The sequence below is a fragment of the Hydractinia symbiolongicarpus genome, chromosome 10 (assembly GCF_029227915.1).
Source record: "Hydractinia symbiolongicarpus strain clone_291-10 chromosome 10, HSymV2.1, whole genome shotgun sequence".
NCBI lineage: Eukaryota > Metazoa > Cnidaria > Hydrozoa > Anthoathecata > Hydractiniidae > Hydractinia > Hydractinia symbiolongicarpus.
The window spans coordinates 25327758-25339453 of record NC_079884.1 but is presented as its reverse complement, the minus strand read 5'-3'; positions in this window follow the sequence as shown (position 1 = coordinate 25339453).

Below are 11696 nucleotides of genomic sequence, written 5' to 3'. Positions count from 1 at the left end.
GTAAGTGGCTTCAGGTAACAAACCCTGGGAAATGAGTACGATTTGACATTTCAATGTTTTGATAAATTACCTCGACTGCTGTAAAGGCTTTCCCAATTAACCTCAGATAGAATTCAATCGTGGGGTTAGCTTGCACTAAATGATTACCCAGTACCTTCTCCGCACTACTTAAGTCACTAGCCATTGTGGAGTCTCGGTAACCTTCGCTAAATTCCATGTACCAATGCCATTTTCGAATTTTAAAAATGCATATTCTTTTTTCAGCCGGAATGAATCATTTCTTTCGCTGACAGACAAAAATAGTTAATTTATGCAATTTTGAATAATCCTACGGTTGCCGACTATTTTAATAAGTTTTTTCAAATTTAAATGCGGATTTGTTTTTTGTATTCCCGTCGCTGTTGAATTTACAAGAGCATAAAAAATAGAACTACTGTGTATTCTTAACTTCGCAACTTCCATGACGTCACGACTTGGTGCTTCTTGCATACACAGCTAGACCTCAGCACTTTTTTACTGCATTGTTCAGAAGCACATCAGTCCAGAATTGTTGCGTTTTTTAGTTTTGTTTTATTTCATATTGCACTGACCTTGTCATCTTGGATGAAGTCCAGGGGTACACAATATTACTACTGCATGTAATCAAAGTTTGTGTCAATTACGCCAAATAGCTCTGTTTGAAAGTGTCACTTAAAGGAGTATATCGCTACTGGTGATTCATTCATGCTGTTGTTCACTTACACCCGTGGGTGAGAGTGTTTAAAATGCAACGAGAGTTCGGCGGAGGTAGCAACAAATTTAATCAGGGCGCCGTATCGATCAATATTTGCTGTATCCGTCTATACGAACTCTTTGATGCTTATTTATTTATTTATTTATTTTCAATAAATATATTTATCTGTTGCCTTACTGTGAGTGTTAAAACGGCTTTGGTTTCCTGTTATTATTTAAAATTCTTGTGTGAAGCTTAAAATTCTTGGCTAGAAACACCAGGAAAGCAGCCTTGTGGCAACCATTGTAGACGCGTAGGCCAAGTAAATTGCGCTAAAATATATACGATGTTCGTGTGAGCAGCAAATGGTCAGCCCAAACGCACAATATATTATTTAGATAAAGTAAACATTTCAAATACTTCGAAATTTACCAGCATACATTCACCAGCAAATGTACGGATACCGTGATTAGAATTAAACCACAGGTTTTGCTAGCAGAAAATGGGAATCTTGTACAAAAATTTGCTGAAAAAAGCCAGAACATTCCGCGCAAAAACAGGTCCTTAATATTGTTCGTAGGGCTTTTTTTCAGTTTGCCCTTTTCTGGTTTTGAACTCTGTGTATTTAAAAATAGATACGAAGCATTTAGTTTTCGTAGTATAGTAGTGAGTGTGAGTAGTGATTAGTATAGTATTTATTCGAATGAGCGCTCAGAGCGTAACATTTCATTTTCCAACTTTAAAGGAGACGTTTCGCCGAAAGCGCTTAACAAATAATTTACATATAATAACACGAATCAATCGAAGCAAAAGAAAAAAGCTCTTGTTTCAGAACTGTTGTAAGATATTTACAGCATAAAAGTAGGCCTAAAAACAACCTCGATTGCAGGTAGTACTTTTTCTTATAGTACCTGGTCCTGAAAACTAATTATGTTGCAATTTTTGGCACTTTTAAGGAATCTCAAAATAAATAAGTGAGTTTTTAACACTTTTTTATCATATAAAAAGGGAAGTGCTCACTCATTTTTTGCTATCATATTGGGCAGATCAATTGGTTTGAGTAAAAACAGTAAAGTAATTTTTAAACAGAGGATAAAAAACAGTAAATTTATCAGAGCGTGCATCTCAAAAAAACCAATATTTTTATACTGTGTAGCACGGATAAACTATAGAAACGTATAGAAAGGCGGATTTTCACTTAAAAGCAAATGGTCGAATGAATCGATGTCAAACGACAGAATAGTGCGTTAGGGCAAGGATTACAAAGTGCGAAGAAATTACAAAGTGCGACAAAACAGATTACAAAGTACGACGGGATAAGGCAGCATTGTTTCAGTGGAAACCTGCCCGTACTGATGCGTTTTTACTTGCGTAGTGCATTGTGGATATAAAAAAGTCAGAATTTCACGTCAGAACAACGTTTTTTAAAATTATAAGCAAGTCATACGACAATTAATATCGTAAAATGAATGTACTCAGCTGAGTTGGTCCTGTCAAGCGCTAGTCATACTATTATTGTATTGTATTCCCACAGCTAACCGAATAATTCATGTATTCCACCCCTATTATTGAATTGACGAAGCTTGATGCTAATTTAACTTTTGTTGTGATTTTATTTGTAATCAATTTCATGTTGATTTCATCAAGTCATTCAAATCGTTCAAGCATTAACTTCTTTTGTTTTAAACTTATTTACTATAACTGATTGGTTAAATGATTGAGGCGGGAACTTTTTTAGACATCTGCAAACGCATTTTTTCTTCGCAAAAATTTCTTTATAAGCATAACGTTTCAAAGAATATTCTGGCTCAGGTAGGGGAATTTTTTAAGAATATACTATAATTCTTAGTGAATTCTTCTCATTTTCTTGTGTTATAGCATTCTCGTCCCAGAGCTCTTTAAGATTAAATCAAAGAGCCCTGGGGACGTTAATTAAAATACCCATAACGGATGTTATGGGTATTTTAATTAGACACAGACTTTTCTACTTCCTTATACGCAATAAGACTTAACACCACTGTACTTAAGTTTTGTGGGTGTTCTTTTAAAGGTCAAACCTGTACCGTTTATGTTTTTAAGTATTTCAGTTTGCTGTAATAAGCGTACTGCAAGCACACTCTAAGCCTGACAAAACGAGGCCTGAGCATGTGCTATAACTTGGTTCTTTTTTAAGTCAGGTGATATTGTTAGGAGCAATATGTTAAACTATACACGTTGCCAAAAACCAACCTTTTCGAATATTTAGACGTCTTAAGAAGGACAACAGAGAGCTGAGGAGACCAAACATGGGTCGTCCTCTCTACTCACACTTTTGTGCTGGATAATGATTTTTTTTAATAAACCATATTTCAAATTAAAAAAAGCAAACAAAATTCTGTGGTCTTGGAGTATAGATTTGTCGATTGCCCAAACATATAAAAAAAACAAAAAAATACTTGCTTTCAACCTATTATCACCACTTGTCCCTCCCCCGACCGTATTAAATGTCGCGGCGCGATCCACGCCAAACATATGATAATATAACTGTGTATCTCCTCTACAGTGCGTATGAAACATTACAGAATATGTTATCAATGGACGTATTATTCCATTAGCATGACATCGTCATTTTTATCAGTAAACGCAAGCATTGTTCTATCCACCAGCCTTGAAATTGTATTTCTCGTTATTCTCTGTGCTTTGCTTAATATGTGACTTTGAAATTCCACAACTTCATTCAGTTTATCCAAAATTTCACTATGCGTTGACATGTACTTTACATTGAATTTTTCGATCTAAACATAGAAATCACATTAGCTTTGAATAATACAATATTCACTATAAATTTTAACTCTTGCTACCACAATCAAACTGTAAACACCCGTATCCGCATACTTCTCACAAGGTTTTCTTTTATTTAACCAGTTACTATTTTTTACCTAGGATAGCATCTTCAGTCCCTAATAAGGGTCCTGCGAAGGGGTCCTAGTAGTGCATTAAAAGCTCCCATTTAAGCTACCAAATCGCCAATAAAATCAATCATACTTTCATGTTGAACGCTAATAGCGTTAATATATTCGTTATGTCTGAAGCACTTTGCGTTATACATAACAAACATATTTCTATACTATCTCTGATACAGTAAGCTAACTATCTATGGTACAGTAAGCTTACCTCTAAAACCTTGGTTATGGGTAAAACATACCGACAGCCAACATTTTATTAGCTGATATATTACCAAATAGCTTTCCAGCACACACCATACATTTTTTTGAAGTGTTCTGCTTAGCAATTGTCACCACCGCAGTGTCAAGTTTATCACGTGACTTTTATTAGTAAAATAGATATAGATTAACAGATAATAATATAATATATAATAAAACCCGGATTAACTTACCGCATTGACTCCTGTTTCAGCATTGTTACGAAGAGCCTCTTGAGTTTTAATGATGTTATTCAGTTCAGGATTAAATCGTCGCAACTTGAAGTAAACGCTACTTAAAGCTTGTCTTGCACTGTAGCTTTTTTTCTTATCTGTTTCTTCTTCTCCCAACATTTCAGTTACCTACAAATAACAAGAAAATGCTGACATATTTGTCACTCTAATCGGTTCCCAAATGACAGTGTCAGTAACTTAAAGAGGAAAATAAAAAACCGAGAGTGCGGAACAGCTGTTTCCTGGAATCGCTATTAAATGAAACTCAATGAAGTTACCAATTATATATAATAATCATTTTTCATGGAATTCTAGTGAGCAGCCTTTAGACATACGAAAAATATTTTCTTTTACGATTAACGATATTCAAACTATTTTGTTAGAAAAACTGCTTGCCATTATTTTCTTGTAAAATGCATTTGGTTTAGACTACGTATGGTATTGTATATTCACATTGATGCAAGGGCGAATCGCCGTTTTCATGCTTGATAATTGGGTAACTCCTGGATGGCCTAAGTTTTTTTGTTTGTAGAAAGAATACACACGGTTTGGAGAATTTTTATCTGTATCGTTAAAACTACCTTTACAAACAGAAGACCTGTACTAAATAGATTGAAAAATGGATGCAGAAAAACTTATATGACAAGTTAAACTTTTACCATAGGAGCAAGGTGTTTGTTTGCGCAAATCTCAAATTCTCTAAGCTTCTCTGGAAATCGCCTTTCAATGTCCAGAATTTCTTCAGCTTCTCTTAAACGAGAGTGAGCAACAGCTGTTTCATTTATCCTTATAAATGCTTCGGTGAACAGTGCAATCAGGAGGTTAACTGTTATCGTACTGACAATTATCAAATAACCAGCCACCAAAAGCTGGGACACAACCTTACGATCTGCTTGTAATGTATCATAGTCATAATCGCCGACTATTGCCAGTAGATACAGTTGATAAACTAAATCGTTGAATTTTTCATATTCTTCTCCCTCGCTTTCTAAAACCGAGGTGAATACAAAACACTAACTTTTATTATAGACTGAATGTTAGTGACTTTAGGAGTATTTACTATCCTTCTAGGTTACCTATCAAAGCGTTTAACTGGAATTTAAGCTTATGCGAATGAAAGTACAGTGGATTCAATCTATAGCGATCAAAATTGGTACAAAAGAAATGTGCACTTCATACTAGTAGAAATGTTTTCGTATTTTTGACCGAGTGTTGGTGTACGTTATATAGAGGTGTCTGATGTTGATTGCATTAGTTTCAGATAGATTTTACTCAAGTACTCACCTTTCCTTACGCCACCAAACAGCACCCAAAAAGCCACCACACATGGTATAAAGAACTCGAAGAATAAAAATGCGAATGTCACTGAAGCAATAGCGGATTCCTCCAACATTACAATAAACCTTCCTAGTGATTGTTCATACCGAACGTAGCGATTTAACCTCAGCCAAGCTAACAGGATGAAGATCGTACAATAACCCGTCCACACTGAATTTATTTTATCAATATGTAGAAAGATAATATTTATTAAGGTAATTATCCAGGCTCCTGTCCCAACTAGCAATGACATTAAGTCTATTACATTCCATCCATCTGAAAAAAATCTCTGTGATAAATTTTTTGCGACTGATTTCTTTTTTTTCAGTAAACCTTTTTCAACAATCCAACGTGGATGACAAAATTTCTTTTCCTTTTCGCATTGATGCAGAATTCTTCTCCTTTCTTTGTAGATTTTTGCATTGACTGAGATGAATCTTTGATATATCTAAAACATGTTGCATGTTTTACACCAGGTCGGTAGCAACAGTTTTAAGGACTAAAAAAAGTTATTACTCCGTTCTAACAACAACTTATTTGAAGTCACCGAAAAAAGTATTATTTGTTAACTGCCTAGACGTTACTGCACGACGTCAAAGTATTTAGACTGACGTCAAAACCTCTTTTTAATTAGCTAAGCCATTGCATTTTCATATTTAGGGTGTTGGAGACGGCTGGAAATACCTGACGTCACCTTCCGTGTGGGTAACCAGGGGCCACCGAGGACCAAATTGGGTAAGTTCCCGTAAGCTTGGTCATACCACACGTTTCGGAACAGACGGGTTAATGACGTCATCGAAATTCCTTAAATACCCAATATTTTTTCAACTGTTCGTCAAAAGTACATAATCCTATACAATTTTTTTAGCTGTTGGCTCTACACAATAGAGCGAACAGCTAAAAAAATATTTTTTTTTAAATTTTTCATACATCTCCATAATTGTTAGCTGAAAGTACACCATTCTGTACATTAACTTGATCAGCCTTCAAGCTCTACACATTGGAAGCAACGGTTTTTTAATTTTTATTGTTTTTCAGGCTTTTTTTTTCAGGCTTTCAGTGGATTTTTCCACGGGCCTTACCGACTAGTTTAGACTAACTTCAATGCATTAACTAAGGTTACTAAAGCAACTTTTGCGTGAGTAACTAGGGACACCCAACTAGTCACAACAGCTCAGGATTCCTTAATAGGGTATACGAGTGTAATTATAGATTAATTATTAAATTATATGCATCTTCAAACATTACCATTCATAATATAATATTTGGAAAATTTTCATATTTGCGCGAATTCAAGAGTTGTGAAACATTAGCCCAGTTGGCAGTGCATTTATGTTATATTATACAGTACCAAAGCACAACATCTTACCAGGTAAAACTGATATACTGCGATAAATTGAGCAAATGTTGATGTCAACACCTGCATTACATTTGACGAACTCCAATCTCCTTCTCGTTTTGATGGTATCAGTATTGTTGCAGTCCATAACAATGTATACAAAAAGGCAATCCCAACATTGATTCTGATAAAGACTTTAGCAAATTTTTTAGATTTTAAGTCAATTAATTTCAAAATTACAGGATGTGTAATCAAGTTGAGGTCTCTTCTCTGCACTATAATCTGAAATAGAATATTACTTGTATAATCTGTCAATTAATTCACAATATTATAATCTTTTTAATAGTGACGAACAAACAATATATTTATATTTGTTGTATTTTTGACTTGGAAAAGGCGACAATCATCGTGAAAACAACTGAATGTAACGATATATGTATAAAAATTCAGTACAAATCATGAGCAACATGTAATTTCTGAAGCTCGTTTAAAAACCCATGAACTTCCTCTGTTATAAAATATTACCTCTAAAGCGGTTGGGCTATCTGTATTAGGGGTAAAACGGTCTTTTGTTCTTTCCAACAAAGAAAAACGACGTTTTCCCAAGCAACTTAAGTAATACTTCTTCTGTCGCATGAGTCTATCCGTGGTGACAAATTGATCAAGCGCACAATATGCTGTACTTGTTGGCATTTTTATAATGATGTTGTCAATAACCGAAACTGCATTCTCGTCATACGCTGCTGTAGGCAAGCCCAAGTCCAACATGTAATCGCACATATTTCGCTGTCCTATAATTACAAAAAAATTAAAAATTAGTGTCAATCTCACCCAGCATGTTTCATAGGTTTCAGGGAAGCTACTGAAACGAGGAGTGCGTTGATGAAAAACTTACAAGCGAATTGTAATTAGCATAAAAAATCGAAGTTTAATTTTTTCAATATTTTTTTGTCAAACACACATATATAACTTATATAATGTTAAGATCATTACCGTTGGTACAATCATTATTCGTTTTTACCAAAATACCTTGTGACTATGAATTATTTTCTATTTGAAAAACTGACTACAAAACTTCCCTAAATTGTTACAATGTACATCGACTAAGATTGCGCAATTAATTAATGGAGCGTTATTGATGATTATTTGTGGCTCCAAAGAGTTCAGGGCAATCATTATTTTATTCTACATATTTCCTGCGTTTTTAATTATGACAAGGTTTCCTAAAATAGACAAAGTACGTATATATGTGTTCAACCTTCTTCAGCTGCCACAAAGAATGGTGTTCTTTCTTTAGCATCCCTCTCCAAAGGGTTGCCACCAAACTTTATAAGCATTCCAAATGCATCCACAGCGTCATATTTTGCTGCAAAATGTATGGCGCTTTGTTCTTCTCCCTTGATGGTACGATGACCAATGTTGGCTATAACATATAAGCCAATAGGAAATTTTTCTTTACAAATCAATGACAAATTTACACTTATAGAAACATCTGGATACCAACATCCGATAAGCGGTTTCACATGATGATTCCAATGCACAATATATAATTTTTCTTGACGCAATAATGTTGGGCATATTGAATGTCCGATAAAAACAATAGCCTGACATATAGGAACTGAAGGAGTTTTAATGTTTTAGTTTAAGAAATATTAACATGCTTGTTATTAGGCTGCATTGACCTGAAGTTCTAGGTAAAGGATTAAAGAACCGGTTAAAATGCTCACATTCCGTATATCCCGCGCACATATTTAAAATCCGGCAAACACGTTTCACGCAATGAACAGACCAGTGCACTTTACTCACTGGTTCAAATATTTTTTTCTAAAAATATATTACAAAGAAATATTTCAGCAAGACTCATTCTGGATGAAAACATGACCAAAGCTGGAGAAGATAAAAATTATAGATATATCTATATGTTCGAGTGTGTAAATTACATACATGCCGGAAAATAGACATTTTTGTTTTACGCCGCCATCAGCTTGACTTTCGTGTAAGTCACTAAAGTCGAAAACCAGCAGCCGTTCCGTAGCCCCTTTAAGAAAAAATTAAGACCTACCACCATTATGTATTAACCATTCGATCATCTCAACATGATTACACGCTGAAGCAACAATTAATGGCGTTCTACCCCAGTGATCCGCAGCATTAATGTCTATTCCTTTAATTCTTAAAAAGTTAGCAAAATCAGTGCTCCACTCTCTAGCGACTTCGTGCAATAATGATTGACCATGCAGATCTCTTGTATTGACATCTGCACAAAGTCAATAAACCGATATTAACAGAATTTTTTCAAAACAAAAAAAATTGCAAAAATATGTTATATCGAACCTGCATATTTTAATAAATTGTTGATGAACTGATAGTCAACAGAGTAAGTGTCAGGACATGTGCCAAGAAATGCGAAATAGCTAATTAGAGCATTGTTAGCAGTTGTGTGACCGTCTTTGTCATTCGCCATTTCAACTTCCATTTTTTGAAACGTTGCCGCTTTATCCAATTTAAAACCCAGGGAGCCTAGGTAAGTAAAAATATCAAAAGAACATAGTCGTTTATACATATATATGATATGATGCTAAATGCGTAAGATGTACCTATACTCAATCACTATTGAGGCTTTAAAGAAGAGTGTAAGCAGTTAAAGAATACATTTTTTTGGGGGGGAGGTGGATAGCGGAGTACTACAAATGTTACATAGTTAAAGATTTTATAATGCCTTTTTGGAACGCCTGATATTATATTTTATTCTTAACCTGTTTCTAACCAAAGATGGCATTTTCAGCGATACAGTGTTATCAAAAATATTTTATTATTCAGACAAATTAAACAGTGTTCAATGGTAGCGTTGCACCTTAAAGACACTCTATGGTTTTTTGAATTATCATTTCTATACTTCTTAGATGTTACTTATTAAGCTTTTAGTAAATATATAATTCATTTTCTTCGTCGACGAAAGATTTCGGCAAGGTTAACCCGTTAATGGTATTTTAAATATATTTACCTTCCAAACTGGCAATTTTAATATTAAATATTCCACCGTGATCATCTAAAGGAGCTGGTCCCCGGCTCCATTTTGCATCGACAAGGCTTCCAATACTTTTTTGCGACTTTAATTTACTTAGATCTGAATTTTCTGTTTCTTCAAGCCAGCTAAGGCGATCCATTTGTTCAAACAGGTTCACTGAATCGGTATCACTACCTGATTCGGATAGATTTTCACTGCAATGAAACAGCGTTTCATTGTTGCTATTTTCGTTAGATTCATTATCCTCCTCGCTTTTGCCATTAAAAACGGAATTTCGGAAGAACGTAGTCATGATTTTTACATTCCAATTCGATTTTACCAATCAGATGATCAGAATCAGGTAACTTGCTATGTGTGTCGCTCAGTCAAAGTGTCAGCCGACTCTAAATACGAGAGAACCGTGCCAGAAATATCTAGTGGATGACGAAATATCATTTTAAAGGAAGTTCTTAACTGTTTGCCAATTACTTCTTCGTTGAGCATTGAAAACATGGATTAAAGATTTTGACACGCGAAAAAATATGCCACATGTGCATGAATAAAGATGCATCTTTCTAATATGTATTAACGGTTATTTTTTACTGGCCATGTTACATTTTAGTGCGTATTGCTTATATAAGATTTGTTATAATTGGAAATGCATGCATACTCAACGTATAACTTATGATATTACCAATGAATGGTGTTTTAACCTTTATTGTCTTTGGCACTTTAGATGACCACCAAGCAATAACATTATTTAAATCTAGCTTCCGATTTCCAAATAAATTAAGATACCATCACAGCATTTGTTTTTAAATACCTATCGCAAACACTAGAAAATTAACCTCAAAGTTGATTGGGCAATGAATCCACTATATTAAGTCGAAGTAAATCTTTTAAGTCTTCTATTAAAACTTTGACCATTTTGCCGACAAGCAATGCAATAAAATTAAAATACTTTGATGTTTGCCGCTTCAAGTTAGCGAATTCCTATGTTTGTATAAAAGAGTAGCTTGTATTTATGTTTTCTTTTCTGTTCTTACCGTCATTCAAGCTAAAAACAGAAAAAACAGGTTATTATTTCAAAATATTAAGTAAGTACACTGCAAAATACACGAACAAAAACAACTACATATCTCACAGGTAATAATCAGCAGCACGTGTAATACTATCGTATCGCGTAATTTTTTTCAACATTTCGCTGAAAACGTTACCGTAAATTGTATAAAAAGTCCGTGTAAACAAAATCTAAAATCGACATTATTTTGCGGCTAGCTAATTACTATTTCAATAAGCATTGAAAATATGAATTAGAGATTTTGACACGCGAAAAAGTTTTTTTGAGAGCATAACATTAAAACACCTTTTCTTCTTTTTATTTATTTATTTTTTTTTTGTTTGATTTTATTTAATTTTATTTTATTATTATTATTATTATCATTTTTTGAGTTACTGTTACTTATTTATATTATGACACGAAAATAACTGCTGTTTTGATCATTCTTGACGATATAGACATACCATGCAGTCTGTCTGTCTCTGCGCGGACCCCCGCTGAGCTACAAATTGATGTTGCGGAGACACGAATATCAAATGCGATATATTTTTATCCCTCTTTGTTGCAACGGGTAAATATAAAGGACGGGCGAACCCGTGGATTTTTCCACGGGCAACGACTAGTTACTTATATAATGCGCCATACACGAAATAGCATGATTTCCCTAACTTCAATTGATAATTTTCTTGCATGTTAAACAAGAGACGCTGATTGATGTCAACACATGCTGTTGTTTTGATTTCTTTCTTGACTACGATATTTCTCAAAGAAGCGAGATGTAGGAGGGGAAGTTTTTGCAGATTTTTCTAATAGTGCCTGAGTCAACTTCCGCAACGTCTTTGAAAA